The sequence below is a fragment of the Lithobates pipiens genome, unplaced genomic scaffold, assembly GCF_037356315.1.
Source record: "Lithobates pipiens isolate NorthernLeopardFrog02 unplaced genomic scaffold, aLitPip1_a1.2 Scaffold_1, whole genome shotgun sequence".
Classification (NCBI taxonomy): Eukaryota; Metazoa; Chordata; class Amphibia; order Anura; family Ranidae; genus Lithobates; species Lithobates pipiens.
Window position 1 is genome coordinate 252,708,713 of NW_027507685.1, and position 18,042 is coordinate 252,726,754.

An 18,042-nucleotide genomic window follows, 5' to 3' on the forward strand; every position below is an offset into this window, starting at 1 on the left:
TGCAAAGCCTGCGGAAGGATACTCGTATTCTTCGGATCAAGGAGAGGGACCATTACTGGCTGGCCACTCTCCTTGATCCACGGTACAAGGGTAAGGTTGCCGACCTTATCTTACCATCGCAGAGGGAGCAGAGGATGAGACATCTCCGGGAGGCCTTGCAGAAAGGTCTGTGCAACGCGTTCCCAGAGAATGGGAGGTTACAAACTCCTGGTCCTGGACAACGTGTTGCTGAGGCATCGGTCAGAAGGAGCGGTGGAGAAGGTGGCCATCTGACTGATGCTTTCAGACAATTTTTTAGTCCGCAGCCCCAAGGTATGATCGGTTCCAGCACCCATCGCCAGCGTCTGATTTACATGGTGCAGGAATACCTAGGGGCAAGGTCAGACTTGGACACCTTTCCCACTGAAAATCCTCTGGCTTACTGGGTCTTGAGGATGGATCACTGGCCAGAGCTTGCACAGTATACAATTGAGCTATTGGCCTGTCCTGCATCCAGCGTTCTTTCGGAACGCACCTTCAGTGCTGCTGGTGGCTTTGTTACCGATCACAGGGTGCGCCTGTCCACCGAATCAGTTGATCGACTGACCTTCATCAAGATGAATCAGTCTTGGATCACCCACAGCTACCAAGCACCTGAAGCTGATGTAACAGAATAATTTTTTTTTAAATATCACATCCCTTCAAGACTGCCTATGCTGATGTTGAGTGACTGTCCTGTTATGTTTCTGGTTCTGGGTGATGCCATCACCCTAATTTTTCTGCCCCTGTTTAACAGGGGCGTTTAATTACAATTTTTGATGCAATGCTTTGCAGCAGGGCTAATTCCTGCAATAAAAATAGAGTATATGGGAGAGGTTGCAGTGTGGTGGCACCAGCACCAGTGCCTAAAGCCCAATTTTTCTGCCCCTGTTTAACAGGGACATGTAATTACAATTCTTGATATAATATTTCACAGGAGGGCCCCTTCCTGTGCCCACCCAGAGTAACTGTGAGGACTTATAGTGTTGTGGCACCAGCACCACAACCACCAAAGGTCAATTTTTCTACCACTGTTCAACAATGGCATGTAATTACAATTCTTGATATAATCGTTCACAGCAGGGCGCTCCAGCATATAGGGCAGGCCCCTACTTTTAAACATCCAACTTACAAACATCTCCTACTTGCAAACGGAAGGAGACAACAGCAAGTGAGATGAAAAAAGATGGACTACAAAACAAATTATACAGGGGTGATAACCCTTCCCTATGTTTTCCAAAAAGCTTAAAAATAGTTTTTTTGACTGGAGCTACACTTTAAAAATGTACCAGTTGAAAATTACAAACAGATTCAACTTAACACAACAAACCTACACAGTCCCTGTCTTGTTTGCACCGCCTGTATACTGCTGTTCTGAGTATATAGGGCCTGGGGGCCACACGCATTTCCTTTTTTTTAATATGGGTACGGGGTTCCCCTTAATATGCGTACAAGACCTAAAGGGGCTGGTAATGGGCAGGGAGGGCTACCCATGCCATTTTTCTCAATGATTTTCAACCATATTGCAGGAACCAGATATAACATTAAAACCGCAAGCAGTTTTCAATGATGTTATTTCCGTTTAATGTCATTTTGTGCAGGGACTGTTCTAAACACGGGAAACATGTGGCACTTCACAGGCATACTACAGACACCCCCCCAGGCACCATATTTAAAGGAATATTTCACTTTTTTTTTTTCACTGTAATCGTCATTAAAATCAGTGCTCCCGCCAAAACGGCAGTTTTTAAAACTTTTTTTTGCATTGACCCATGTCCCCTGGGGCAGGAGCCAGGTCCCCAAACCCTTTTTAGGACAGTATCTTGCATATTAGCCATTAAAATTAGCACTTTTAATTTCGAACGTTCGAGTCCCATAGACTTCAATGGGGTTCTAAAGTTCGTACGAATTTGGGGTCCGTTCGAAAGTTCTGGTGCGAACCGAACCGGGGGGTGTTCGGCTCATCCCTACTCCTCACCTGGTTGCCCCCGCACACGCTTCACACCATCTGACCCAAATAAGTTTATCTTGGTTTCATCAGACCACAGGACATGGTTCCAGTAATCCATGTTCTTAGTCTGCTTGTCTTCAGCAAACTGTTTGTGATCTTTTCTTGTGCATCATCTTTAGAAGAGGCTTCCTTCTGGGATGACAGCCATGCAGACCAATTTGATGCAGTGTGCGGCGTATGGTCTGAGCACTGACAGGATGACCCCCCACCCCTTCAACCTCTGCAGCAATGCTGGCAGCACTCATACGTCTATTTCCCAAAGACAACCTCTGGATATGACACTGAGCACGTGACCTCAACTTCTTTGGTCGACCATGGCGAGGCCTGTTCTGAGTGGAACCTGTCCTGTTATACCGCTGTATGGTCTTGGCCACCGTGCTGCAGCTCAGTTTCAGGGTCTTGGCAATCTTCTTATAGCCTAGGCCATCTTTATGCAGAGCAACAATTCTATTTTGCAGATCCTCAGAGAGTTCTTTGCCATGCGGTGCCATGTTGAACTTCCAGTATGACCACTATGAAAGAGTGAGAGCGATAACACCGAATTTAACACACCTGTTCCCCATTCACACCTGAGACCTTGTAACGCTAACGAGTCACATGACACCGGGGGGGGGGAAAATGGCTAATTGGGCCCCAGTTTGGACATTTTCACTTAGGGGTGTACTCACTTTTGTTGCCAGCGGTTTAGACATTAATGGCTGTGTGTTGAGTTATTTTTTTTGAGGGGACGGCAAATTTACACTGTTATACAAGCTGTACACTCACTACTTTACATTGTAGACAAGTGTCATTTCTTCAGTGTTGTCACATGAAAAGATAGAAGAAAAGATTTACAAACATTTGAGGAGGGTACTCACTTTTGTGAGATACTGTCTATCTATCTATCTATCTATCTATCTATCTATCTATATACTGTATATATATATATATATATATATATATATATATATATATATATATATATATATATATATATCTATATATCTATCTATATATATATATAGATAGATAGGTATATATATATATATATATATATATATATATATCTATAGATATATATATATATCTATATATATCTATACATATATCTATATCTAGATATAGATATAGATATATATATAGATCTAGATCTATATATATATATAGATCTAGATCTATATATATATATATATATATATATATATATATATATATATATATATATATATATATATATATATATATATATATATATATATAGATATATAGATATATGTGTAATGCTCTGCAATTCAAATAATTAAACACAAGCAAAAACCACATTAATTACACTTTCTATTTACTCTTTTGCAATGTTGCCAAAAAAGAGAAATAATCAAAACCTTCCGATTTCAGAGAATTAAAACCTTCTGCTCACCCACAGCTAGGACCTTTTATTCCATACTTGCCCGTTTTGTCTCCAGTGTATTCCGGAATCAGATCAGGCTTTTCACATCAGTAAAGATCCCCTCACATTCGCGCTCCCATAATTGTCAGACGACAGGTGTTCTTTAAAACGTGCGCCTTCCTCTCCACCTGAGTAATTTTATTTATTACCTGCCGTTAAAACTTTGTAACGGCTCCATTTGTTCCTTTTCCTAATTAGTCCGAGACACTTTCAGTTGAATGATGATGACAATTTTTTTTTCCCCCCCCTTCTTTTATCATAAATTTGAAGTCGTCATCTTGAGTTTGGCCAGCATTGAAAAATATAATTTGACACTTTTAATATGCGGATCATAATGGCGTTTAAAGCTGAACTTGAGCTCGGCTAATTCTATTAGACGGTGGAGAAGCAAATGGCTGAGGAGTGGACTAATTAATCATTTTGTCAACTTCTCTTCCCGATCCGAGTCAATATAAATTTGAATAAGTAAGAGGCGATTGACCTGCCTCGACTGCGACTGGCGGAAATCCCCACCCCCCACCCACCACCTCTTTCTGCAAAAGTTACCAGAATCTTCGCAAACTTTCCTAAAATCTTCCGTTAATGCAGTTAATGCTTTTCAGACAAATTGCTTGTTTTTTTTTTATTTCCAAAAAAAATAAAATAAAAAAAATAAATAAAACAAAAACACCTTTCAGTGAGAATTTTAATGCTGACATTGCAGTGTTTGGGAGGCACATCATCTTACATCGGTGACACGGCCGTCTAATAGGAAGTGACAGATGAGATCTGGGCTAGGCTGACATCTTAAATCTGATGCATCTGCACTTTTTAATGGACGCTTCCAAGAATGAATTTTTTAACAATGCTGTTAAGGAGGAAAGTTTGCTTTTTGGAGATATACATGAGCTTTTGGCACCGCGTGTATGTAGCAATGAACCGCGGCGTTGACACCAGTGGAACCTCTTAGTTGGCGTGCTGAGCCGGACTCCCATTTTAGACTTTAGCAGTCGACGAAGCCTTTAGTTAAACAACAAAGTATATTTTTGGATATTCATTACATTACATTTATTTATTTAATTATATATTAAGTGTGTTTATTTTTAATTATTATTATATTACAACTGTATATTATATTTATTTTGTATAGTTATTATATATTATTTAATTAGATGTATTGTACTTATTATATATTAATTATATTATATTGTGTGATATTATATAGATATAGTATGCCTTTAAACATAGAAAACAATGCGTATATGTATTATACTTATTGTTTATTTATTATATTATCTAAAGATAGAAAACAATGTGTATTTTTTTTTACATTTATTATATTTTTTCTATTTAATTATATGTATTGTGCAATTTTTTTTTATATTGCATTATATTATATTATATTATATGGCTATAGTATACCTTTAAACATAGAATACAATGTGTATTTTTTTTACATTTATTAATTTTTTTTATTTAGTTATATGTATTATACTAGGTTATAACTAGGTTGAAAACCATGGGAGATAGGGCCTTTTGTGCTGCTGCCCCACGTCTGTGGAATGCTTTGCCTGATAGTTTGAGGGTTTCTCAGTCTACTGAAAATTTTAAAAAGGGGTTGAAGACTTTTTTTTTTAGCAAATGTTTTGTAAATTAAGCGGTTTGTTTGTTTTTATTGTAATTATGTAGCACTTTGAGGTCTTTTGATGGAAAGTGCATTATAAATAAAATTTATTATTATTATTATTATTTTTATATTGCATTATATTATATTATATGGCTATCATATGCCTTTAAACATAGAAACAATGTGTATATTTTATTATATTTTTTTATATTTAATTATATGTATTATACTATTTTTTTTTATATTGCATTATATTATATTATATGACTTTAGTATGCCTTTAAACATATGTGTATTTTGTTTTTTTACCTTTATTATATTTTTTCTATTTAATTATATACATTTTACTATTTTTTTTATATTGCATTATATTATATTATATGGCTATCATATGCCTTTAAACATAGAAAACAATGTGTATTTTTTTTTTACATTTATTATATTTTTTCTATTTAATTATATGTATAATACTATTTTTTTTATATTGCATTATATTATATTCTATGGATATAGTATGCCTTTAAACATAGAAAACAATGGGGGTTTATGTACTAAAGGCAAATCCACTTGGCACTGCAAGTGCACTTGGAAGTAAAGTCGCTGTAGATCCGAGGGGGACATGCAAGGAAAATAAAAAAACAGCATTTTAGCTTGCACATGATTGGATGATAAAATCAGCAGAGCTTCCACTCATTTCAGATCTACCCCTTAGATTTAGAGCGACTGCACTTTCAATTACACTTGCAGTGCAAAGTGGATTTGCCTTTTGTAAATAACCCCCAATGCGTATTTTTTTTTTACATTTATTATATTTTTTCTATTTAATTATATGTATTATACTATTTTTTTTATATTGCATTATATTATATTATATGGCTATAGTATGCCTTTAAACATAGAAACAATGTGTTTTTTTTTTTTTTTTTACATTTATTATATTTTCTCTGTTTAATTATATGTATTATACTATTTTTTTTATATTGCATTATATTATATTATATGGCTATCGTGTGTCTTTAAACATAGAAACCATGTGTATTTTGTTTTTTACATTTATTATATTTTTTCTATTTAATTCTATGTATTATACTATTTTTTTTTATATTGCATTATATTATATTATATGGCTATCATATAATATGCCTTTAAACATAGAAAACAATGTGTATTTTTTTAAATAAATGTATTATATTTTTTCTGTTTAATTATATGTATTATACTATTATTTTAGATTGTATTATATTATATTCTATGGATATAGTATGCATTTAAACATAGAAAACAATGGGGGTTATTTACTAAAGGCAAATCCACTTGGCACTGCAAGTGCACTTGGAAGTGCAGTCGCTGTAGATCCGAAGGGGACATGCAAGGAAAATAAAAAAACTGCATTTTAGCTTGCGCATGATTGGATGATAAAATCAGCAGAGCTTCCCCTCATTTCAGATCTACCCCTAATGCCGCGTACACATGGTCAGAACTTGCCAACGGGACAAGCTCCATCGGCATTTCCGACAGAAAAATTTAGAGCATGTTCTCTATCTAAAGGCCCGTACACACAATCGGACTTTCTGACAACAAACATGCAAATTAGCTGTTTTAAGGCAACATCTAACCGCGTGCACGCTCCATCGGAAAAAACTTTTTTGGTTTTCATCGGACAAAAGTTCGCTCTGCAAACAGACAAACTTTTTTTGACAACATAAGTCCGATGGAGCCAAGTCCAATCAATGTGTACAGAAAACCATCGGACTTTACAAACACGCATGCTCAGAACCAATGCAAAAGATCAGACGGCAATACAGAAGTTGACCAAAGGTGGCGGTAAAGAGCAGAAAAACCATGTGATTTGGTGAAAGTTGGCGGAAAAAGTCAGATTGTGTGTATGCATACCAAGTTCACGGGCCAACTCCCTTTGTACAGAAAAGTCTGATAGTGTGTATGAGGCTTTAGAGCAGGGGTCTCAAACTAGCCGCCCTCCAGCTGTTGCAAAACTACAAATCCCATTATGCCTCTGCCTGTGGTAACCATGATTGTAACTGTCAGCCTTGCAATGCCTCATGGGACTTGTAGTTTTGCAACAGCTGGAGGGCCACCAGTTTGAGTTCCCTGCTTTAGAGTGATCAGAAAACCCATTTACCATACACCCCAGTTGAAGTCTCCGTAGACGAAACACGCTGGGCTTCATATGCTTGCCTAGCCACATTTTTTTTATATGCGCTTTTTACTTTGTTCCTGGGAACTAACTTTTATGCCCTTGTTGTTTGGGGGGGGGGGCTGGGATTTGTTTTATTTTTTATACATTTTCCCATTTTTATGTGAATTTACACCATTTGGAGGCATTTTTTTCTTTTTCTTTTTGGGAACTCCCATCCATTCTGAGATGACTGGAGATGGTTGATCGGTGCTGGTAACATGGTTTGAGGTTCCGATGTATACAACAACGAAGGTTTCCATCTGATGCCAATTTTTACTTTGACGGTTGGTGGTAAGTAGCTCGGGTCATCCACTGACCTCCTGGCATCGAGATCTACATCTTTACCCATTTGGTTATACGTCCTTATTGACCGCATTCCGGTGAAAGCTCGTTGGACTCATCGCTCTATGGCCTGTGAGTCCATCAATTTTGGTAAGGGTATTTTCTCTTTTTTTTTTTTCTCCATCCTTCGACGTTGGCCGACGTTGTTTGAGGGCCTACTTCCAACATTGAATACACCGCCAGTCAACTCCATATGAACGCAGAATGCACATTTATTATTTACATGAACGTTTGATATACACCTATATGGTATCTGTTCCTTTCTAGGGGTGTTATACATTCCTGCCTTTGATAATCAATTTTAGACTTATAGATCTGTTTATTAGTAGGCGGTATTTGCGTGTGATTATACTCGCCTATATGCGCCCATTACCTATCATTAACTTCACTGTCTTTGAATTTATTGCACTTACGCTCGCACACTTTTCAAAATTGCTAATAGTATTTACTTACTAGTATATGGGTCGCTGTGTAGTTATATGCTCTGAGATTGTACCGTCTCTATTACCTATGTGGCACTGACCCCCGAAGGAGCTGCTGGTTTTATTGGGCTTACCGTTACCTTCTTGACCTCGTCTCTGTCTAGGGCAGGGATTCTCAACCAGGGTTCCGTGGAACCCTAGGGTTCCTCCAGAGGTTGTAGGGGTTCCTTCAGCATTGGGCCATTTCTGCCTCTCGGATAAGTCCCCACCCACCATTGATCTTTTTATCTATCTGTAAGGAGGTAATTCTTCCCAATGACCACAAGTGTAAGCAGGGGTCAAGTCCTGGGAAAAAAAGTACGGGAACTCACCCAAGATCTCCCACCCCCCCACCTCAAAAATACAAAATGTGTGTGTATATATAGCCTTTACATCAGGGTCCGCAGAGTTCCCCCTTGCAGTGTAAGGGGGAATCCTGCAGACTCTGATGTAAAGGGGAATGCCGGGAACTCTGCCCCCTTCACTCTGCCCCCTTCACTCTGCCCCAGTGTTCTCTGTATCCTTCACTCCCCCCCCCCCCCCAGTAATGTCCTCTGTCCCCTTCACCCCCCCAGTAATGTCCTCTGTCCCCTTCACTCCCCCCCAGTAATGCCCTGCGTCCCCTTCACCCCCCAGCAACATTCTCTGCCTCCCTTCACTCCCCCTCCCAGTTATGTCCTTTGCCCCCTTCACACCCCAAGTAATGTCCTCTGCCCCCTTCACTCCCCCCCCAGTAATGTCCTCTGTCCCCTTCACTCCCCCCCTAGTAATGTCCTCTGTCCCCTTCACTCCCCCCCAGTAATGCCCTGTGTCCCCTTCACCCCCCAGCAACATTCTCTGCCTCCCTTCACTCCCCCTCCCAGTTATGTCCTTTGCCCCCTTCACACCCCAAGTAATGTCCTCTGCCCCCTTCACCTCCCCCCCAGTAATGTCTTCTGCCCCCTTCACCCCCCCAGTAATTTCCAGTTCCTGGAAGAGTGGGGGCTGGTGAGATCTCAACTGACCTGTCAGCGAGGTGATGAGCTGACAGCGGTGTGGTGCTGTTCCTTCATTGACCATGAGGTGGCAGCAGTGGCCCCTTAGAGCGGAGGCTAGGTGGTATCGGTAGTAGTGGAGATGTGTGTATGGAAGCAGGGTGAAGGAGAAGGAATTGGGAAGGAGAGTAGAATGGGGCACACCTGTGACATCACACACAAGGCATGCCGATTCTACGAGGTTTGCCATTACACGGGGACACTCACAGCCGGTGTTTGGGACTCGGGAGTTGTAGTTTCCTCCTGCGCTGCTCAGTTCTCTCCAGTCTCCACACACTGCCACCAGGAACTTGAGCATGGTCCGGACTACAAATCCCGGAATGCAGCGCAGCAAACTGCCCTCCCTGCTCAGCCCGCCTCTGTTCAAAGGCCAGTCCTGCTAAAGGGAACTGCGTTCCCATGCGTTCCCGCAGGACTTGAGCCCTGAGTGTAAGGACCATTCTTCTCAATGACCATCACACTAATGTATCATGAGTTGTAGATTTTAAATATTTAGCAAGGGTTCCCCGAGACCGGAGAACTATTTCAAGGGTTCCTCTGTGTTGAAAAGGTTGAGAAAGGCTGTTCTAGGGGTTTCCCATGGTAGATGGCCCAAAGAAATGCAGAAACTGGCACTGGATCTTCTTTTGGGTTATTTATTTAGAAGATAACGCAGTCTCTAAATGGAGAGTAGAGGGTTAGGAGGACGTTCAGGTACTTTTGAACTGCAAAAAAAATAGAAAGTCTTTATAAAAGAAATCCAGAGAATTACCGTTTCACAGCTGGATTTTCACAACCTCCGGATAGACCTCCTCTCACTAGGTCTAACAGCCGGTAGGGTGTTAAGTAAAGAACAGTCTCTGCCACAGACTCGAATGTGAAATACCTGAGAACAGTCTCTGCCACAGACTTGAGCGTAACCCAGGCATGTACTGGCCATCGGGACTACCGGGAGTTTCCCGGTGGGCCGATGGCTCAGTGAGCCACTCTGATGTAAAGGGGCTGGGGATGGGACACTGTGATGTAAGGGGGGTGCTGATGGGACACTCTGATGTAAGGGGGTGCTGATGGGACACTCTGATGTAAGGGGGCTGGTGATGGGACACTCTCATGTAAGGAGGTGCTGATGGGACACTCTGATGTAAGGAGGTGCTGATGGGACACTCTGATGTAAGGGGGCTGGTGATGGGACACTCTGATGTAAGGGGGCTGGTAATAGGACACTCTGATGTAAGGAGGTGCTGATGGGACACTCTGATGTAAGGGGGCTGGTGATGGGACACTCTGATGTAAGGGGGCTGGTAATAGGACACTCTGATGTAAGGGGGCTGGTAATAGGACACTCTGATGTAAGGGGGCTGGTGATGGGACACTCTGATGTAAGGGGGCTGGTAATAGGACACTCTGATGTAAGGGGGTGCTGATGGGACACTCTGATGTAAGGGGCTGCTGATGGGACACTCTGATGTAAGGAGGTGCTGATGGGACACTCTGATGTAAGGGGGCTGGTGATGGGACACTCTGATGTAAGGGGGTGCTGATGGGACACTCTGATGTAAGGGGGTGCTCATGGGACACTCTGATGTAAGGGGGTGCTCATGGGACACTCTGATGTAAGGGGGTGCTTATGGGACACTCTGATGTAAGGGGGCTGGTGATGGGACACTCTGATGTAAGGGGGTGCTGATGGGGCACTCAAAATGTAAGTGGGCCGGTCTGGATGAAGTCCAGGGCCAAATTTCTGTCCCAGTCCAGCCCTGGCGTAACCTGAGGGGCATAGACAAATTTAGAGAGCTATCATATGGTTCCAGTATCTCTCAGCCAGTCTGGCGATACCGTATGAGTGTAGATCCATGAAATGTCCTTCAACTGAGCCTCCAGGCTCCTTCAGAGGAACCAGCCTGGCGCATGGCCTTCTCCTTAAGGATCCTCCCCTGGATGCTTCTCCAGTTGCTGGGCCTCTCCTTAGATGAGACGACCACCTTTGAATCCACAGGCCTCGATATCCATTCAGGCCTGTCCCTGCAGTTACTTCGCCTCGGGCTATCCAGCCCTGAGACTCGGAATTGCATGGATCCGCACCCCAGGCCAGGAGGGCAATGGGGCTGGTCAGGAGGAGGACCAGGACCAAACTGACAGAAAATATCTTCTGGACCAGAACCCCCCCGAAGCACGTGATCTCAGTACCTTAAATACCACCTCCCAGTGTGCACAGCAGGAGAACACTCCCACTGGGCTGGTTTCCGAGAAAAAAACGTGGCACTCAATACACCCAGCTAAACTGCGTTCTACCACTTGCCGGCGGTGACGGCGACACCTGCGGCCAAGGAGAACTCAGTGCAATCCAACCAGACTGGTATGGAAACCATAATTTAGCAAAATTAGCCCCAAAACCCAACTGGAATATAAATTTTCAAAAACATATAGCGCGTGCTCGTCAGGAGCCGGCGCTACACCTATATTATCGTATTATACTTCAGCGATCGCATGCCACTTCACGTGACCATTTATTATATATTTATATCACTTGAGTTCTGTAAGCCCTTGTACACACGGTCGCAGATTTCGACAACCAAATCCGTCTGATTTTGTCCGTCGGATCTTGTCCGAAACTGTTGCATACACGCGGTCGGAAAATCCGATCATTCAGAACGTGATGACGTAATTTCGTTATGACGGGACTACATTCAGGTTAGTAGCCAATAGCTTTGATGTAAGAATTTGATCTGAGCATGCGTGGCACTTTGTCCGATCGAAATTCTCTACACATGATCGGAGTATGTCCGACCGGAGCAAATGGTCAGAAAATATTTCCAACATGTTGGAAAACTTGGTCCAACGGATATTCCGACGGAATCAGTCCGATGCATACCACACACAGTCGGATTATCCGACAACACGGTCCGATAGGACACATTCCGACGGATTCTCCGACCGTGTGTACGGGGGCTTAGAAATATCAGCACTACAGTGGATATTTTAGTTCGCATCTCAGTCCTCATTTGTCACATATATGGCTAATCAGTTGTTGAAATACACAAGTTTTTTTTGTTATTTTGATTATTTGTGTTCCTAGATCACGTTTACGGACACTCTTTTTTCATTGCTTTATCTATTTTTTACACTGTGATTTATACACTCTGGATTTTGAGTGTTATATTAAATGTTTTATAGCAACAATTTACCTCCAGAGTTCCATCCTGGGTAGGTTTTTGTGTAATATGCACATCACTAAGAGCCGTGCATTTCATTTATTTCTTACTTTACAATTCACGATTGTTGTGTTTGGCTGCTCACTGTTAGAGTTGGCGCGGTGTTTTCCACCCAATTTTCTCAACACGGACTGTGTTTAACCGCTTGCGGACCAGCCGCCGGAGCTTTACCGTGGCGGGTTGGCTCCTCTGCGAGAAATCACATTATTGTGCGTGATCTCGCGAGGTCCATATAGCAGGCGTGCGCCCACCCCAAGCTTCCGTGAGTCAGACCTCGGGTCCTGCGGACTCGATGTCTATGGGGATACCCGCGATCGTCTCACGTCTCATGACCCGCGATCGTTTCCCTGTTCTGCCTAGTGACACTGACACTGATCACAGCTCACTGTAATCGGGAGCGGTGATCAGTGTCATGTCACGCGTAGCTCCTCCCCCTCCACAGTTAGAATCACTCCCTGGGACACACTTAACCCCTATAGTGCCACCTAGTGGTTAACCCCCTCACTGCCAGTCACATTTACACAGTAATGCATTTTTAATCGCACCGATCACCGTATTAACTACTTGCCGACCGCTGTCAAAATATACATCGCCAGAATGGCACAGCTTGGCAAAGTAGCGTACCCATAGGTTACTTTGAATGTCCCACCATGCACGCTCGCCTGCCACGAGCTCCATGACCGTGACCTCTGGGACCCACGGACTCGATCACCGCGGGGATACTCACGATCGTGTCATGGAGCTGAAGAACAGGGCGATGCCGATGTAAACACAGCATCTCCCCGTTCTGCCTAGTGACAGGACACCGGTCATCGGGAGCAGTGATCAGTGGCATGTCACACACAGCCCATCCCCCATACAGTTAGAAACACGCCCCAGGACACACTTAACCCCTCCCCACCCCCTAGTGGTTAACCCCTTCACTGCCAGTGAAATTTTTACAATAATTAATGCAATTGTATAGCATCAATCTCTGTATTAATGCCAATGGTCCCAAAAATGTGTCAAAATTGTCCGATGTGTCCGCCGTAATGTCGCAGTCACGATAAAAATCACAGATCGCTGTCATTACTTAATAAAAAAAAAAAAAAATATTGTAGATGTTATAAATTTTGCGCAAACCAATCAATAAATGCATATGTATATATATATATATATATATATATATATATATATATATATATATATATATAATTTATTTATTTATTTTGCTATTTATTATAGCAAAAAGTAAAAAATAATGTCTTTTTTTTTTCAAAATTGATGCTCTTTTTTTGTTTATAGCGCAAAAAATAAAAACCGCAGAGGTGGTTAAATACCACCAGAAGAAAGCTCTATTTGTGGGGAAAAAAAGACGTCAATTTTGTTTGGGAGCCACGTCGCACAACCGCGCAATTGTCAGTTAAAGCGACGCAGTCCCGAATCGCAAAAAGTGCTCCGGTAATCCTCCTGTTGCTAGCATTAGTAAATCTATAGGAAGGTACAGTATATTATATTTACTTATTTTTAACTTTTTTTTTTTTTTGCACATTTCTTTGGTCGCTTCCTGGTTTCTGGCCTACGCCAAAATGATGTCATACATCCCAGAAGTCTTCATGGGAGGAGAGGCTTTCTCAGCTAAGCACACCCTCCTGCTTACATGCCTGAGCTAGGGGCAGGCGGATTTCCAGGAAGTAAATGCTACATGAGTGTGAACCATCTCCATAGAGAATCATTGATATATACCGGTATATTTTTTTTTTTCCCCCTCTAGCTTTTTGGAGCTTTAGGCTTCAAGCTACAAAACGCTGAGGTGTGAATGGGGGGGGGGGCTAAGTAAGCCCAGCCCCCTCAGTGCTGCAATCTCAGCATTTTAACAATTTGGGACCTGCGCTTTTTTATTTTTTTTATTCCTATTTTCTTTCAGGGACATCACTGCCGTTCTGCTTCTGAAAAATAACATTTTGTTTTAAAGCAAAAATAACGAATGACTGTCCGAGAATGGACCTCATCCCGCAATTTTACAACCAAAGTATCCTTTAGGCTTCAAAAAAAATAAAAAAATTGGTGGGGTGCAGCTGTAAAATTTCGGGCAGCTCTAATTGATCATAATTAGATACTTATAGAAATGGTCTTTGTTGATTGATCGTGGTTAGTGCTCATAATTAAATGGGCCTCACAATTAGACCAGAGGGGGGAGGAGGGGGGGGGCTGGTGACGGCGTTGAGTCACAATCCATATCTCATCCCCGTTTATAGTCTATTTTGCAGTCTGGTGAAGCGGAAAGGCTCTGGCTGTTTTATAGGGTGATGTCTATAGATAGAGTCCCATCGCTGGTGACTTTCTGCTTGTCGGAGGAGAGTCAGGGCGCTGTGCGTCTTCAGGAGAATAAAAACGGGGGGGGGGGGGGGGAACGTGGTTTGTTTGTGGGGTCAAGGACAGGTTCCAGCTCGGGATATTGTTCTAGGTTGGTCAAAGTACACCGCTGGTTCTGCCCCCGGTTACGCCAACTGCTCTTTATAGACCTGATGAGTCTCATTCAGGGCCGTCTTTAATATTGATTGGACCCTGGGCAAAACTTTTCTTGGCGCCCCCCCCATGCAGTTTTACTCTCCACCTGCTCTGAGACATATAATAAATAGCAGCTAGACTCAAAATCAGTTTACTGAATCAGATCAGGCAGCTATTGCAATTGGTTGCCAGAGGTTACAGTGTATCATTACCGCTCACTGATTAGTTACTAGAGGTGACGGCACATGATTTCTGCTTGTTTATTGGTCGCTAGAGATTACTGTGCATATGACCTCAGCGGGCATGATATACATATCAATGCCGCCGGCCGCCGCTATTTACATATGAATGCCGGTAATTTAGATGTAAACACAGGGTCTATAGGTGAGTCATTGTCAGGTCACCTTGAGGCGAGGTGACAGGTGCACACCGTAGGGATCAGGAGTGCACCGCAAGGTTGTGGACCCTACGGCTGACTGCTGCAGATGGGGGACAGATCCCACTGGGGTTAGAGCGTAAGATTGCCTGGGGCGCGGAGTCTAAGAGCCAGCAGGTGTTCACCAGCGCCTCTAGTGGTGAGGATGGACTTGGCTGCAACTGGCTCCAGGTCGCGACCCCCAGGGTCCCCCAGCTCACAGCCACAGTAGGCAACAGGAGGATAGGGATGGTGAGGGACAAAGCCAAGGTCGGGGCCACAAGCAGACAAGAATAGTCGGGTACACACCAAAAGGTCAGGATCACAGGCAAACAGGGATAGTCAAGACACGCCAAAGTCGGTAACGGAAAACAGTAGCAGAGCACACGGCAGGAAACAGGAAGCTAACACACAAAGGAATACACAGTGGTTGATCAGCACTGATGGCCTGCAGTGCACAGGTTAATATAGGGCTCCCTGATAGGGCCTGGGGTGGAGCCACGCTTAGAGGAGAGGTTATAAAAACCACCAGGTGGAAGTGGCTGGCCTCTTAGTCTGAAGACATGAGGGGAGGTAAGCAAACACAGGAAGATCACTGAATATCCATGACAGTCATCTGTACACAACAATAGGGCAGAGCTGGGCAGCATTAGTAGCAGCACTTTGCACTGAGATATTGGGACACAGCACGGGACTAAAACCTCAAGAGATGAGGGAATTTAAACCAGGATAGTTGGCAAGTATGAAGCAGCTGCTTTGGGCCCCACAACAATGATAGGGCCCAGGGCAGCTGCCCCTTAAAAACGGCCCTGGTCTCATTGCTATTTTGCAAAGTTCCATATTGTTGATGACCTCATTGGTACTTCTTCCTTCCATCAACTTCTTCAACCACCATTTTTTCCCCCTTTTTTGTTCTGTTTTGAATAAAGGGAGAAAGACTTGATCTATTGCAGACATGAACGTTAATGACATCCCAGTCTTAGTCCGTAGGGTTCAATATTGAGTTGGCTCCGCCCTTTGCAGCTATAACAGCTTCAACTCTTCTGGGAAGGCCGTCCACAAGGTTTAGGAGATGTGTCTATGGGAATGTTCGACCATTCTTCCAGAAGCGCATTTGTGAGGTCAGGCGCTGATGCTGGACAAGAAGTTAGTTAGTTATTCTTTCAAATTTTTGGATTTTCTTTCTTATTTTCGAAATTTTTGAACTTACTAATTGCGTTCATAATGAATGACCAGAAAAAAAACAAAAAACAAAACAAAAACGAATCAAAACGAAAAACGAACAAATGAAGCGGTTAAAAAAAAAATCGGTTGGCGACTTCTTTTGGCCGCGTTTCATTGAAATGGATGGGCCCACGTGTACACGCCAATCACACACGCATACATGTAAAACGAACCTCACGAGAACTTTTTTTGACGTTTTTTTTTTTTTTAAATTATAGAAAACAATGTAAAGACAAAGTAGAATCCCCTCTCGTCGCGTCACCCGGCTCTAACAAGAGAGAAAATAATTGGTAAAACGTTTGGCGACGGATCCCGTCCTACGAGCGTCTCAACGCAGAAGGCCAAGAGGACGTCATTTTGTTACATTGTTACAAGCATGTGAATGTACACATAGCTCTTTTCTCTGCCCTGTTTTACAATAAAATGTGTTCTTTTTTTTTATTTTTCTCTTTTTTTTGTTCTGTTAAACAGTTTAGAAACATTAAAAGGTTTTCGGCATTAATTATATAAATGTGTTTTTGTGCCGCGGAGCTCGGCTGACTTAAATATTAATGTTCGGTGTCTCCGAGACACAAAAGCAAAGCGTTTTGTCTTTTTTATTTATTTATTTATTTCTTTATACTCCACCATGCAGAAAAAAATAAAATAAAAAATAAATAAATAAATACGAGGCTTATAAATAAAAGTCAGCAGGAAGAGAGAAAGAAACAAGATTGTAATGACATGGAAAGTATTTTTTTTACTATAATAGCTGATAATTGGATGTTTATTTTTTATACCTTCAACTTCCGAACTATCGTTGTCACCCTTCCCGCAACGGCAGCCTTATAACGGGAAGTATTCCCTGAGACCGGGGCAGACCGAAAACATTTGTTTCGATTCGTTATTTACATAAATTAGTTTTTAGTTAAATTTGTTTAATTCGTCTTCGGGAATTCACTTTGTTTATTTTTATTTTATTTACTTTGTTTATTCGTTTTCGAATAAATTCGAAAAGTTTTCGAATAGTTTTCCAATTATTTTAAAGAATAAAATAGAATAGAAAATAAAGGAATTTAGAAAAAAAAAATCCTTTATTTTCTATTCTATTTTATTCTCTTTGAAAAATAGAAAATTATTAGAATTTCGAAAAGTATTCGAAAACGACTCGAATTTCGTCCAAATTTTTTTTTTTCGTTATTTCGGATTCATTTTAACCACTTGCTTAAATCCCCCCTCCTATCCAGACCAATTTTCAGCGCTGACGCACGTTGAATGACAATTGCACTGTCATGCTACACTGTACCCAAATATCAATTTTTTTCCCGACAAATAGAGCTTTCTTTTGGTGGTATTTGATCACCTGTGCAATTTTTATTTTTTTGTTAAAAAAATGTAAAAAGACCGAATTTAAATTTTTTTTTTTTTTTTTACATTTTTTAATTAAATTTTAAAACAGGTAATTTTTTTCTGTCATTGATGTACGCTGATGAGGCAGCACTGATGGGCACCGATAGGTGGCAGTGATGGGCACTGATGGGTGGCAGTGATGGGCACTGATTGGCAGGGGCAGACTGACAACTCATGGGGCCCCCGGGCAATAGGAGATTATGGGGCCCGCAGGCAATAGATTATGGGGCCACACAGT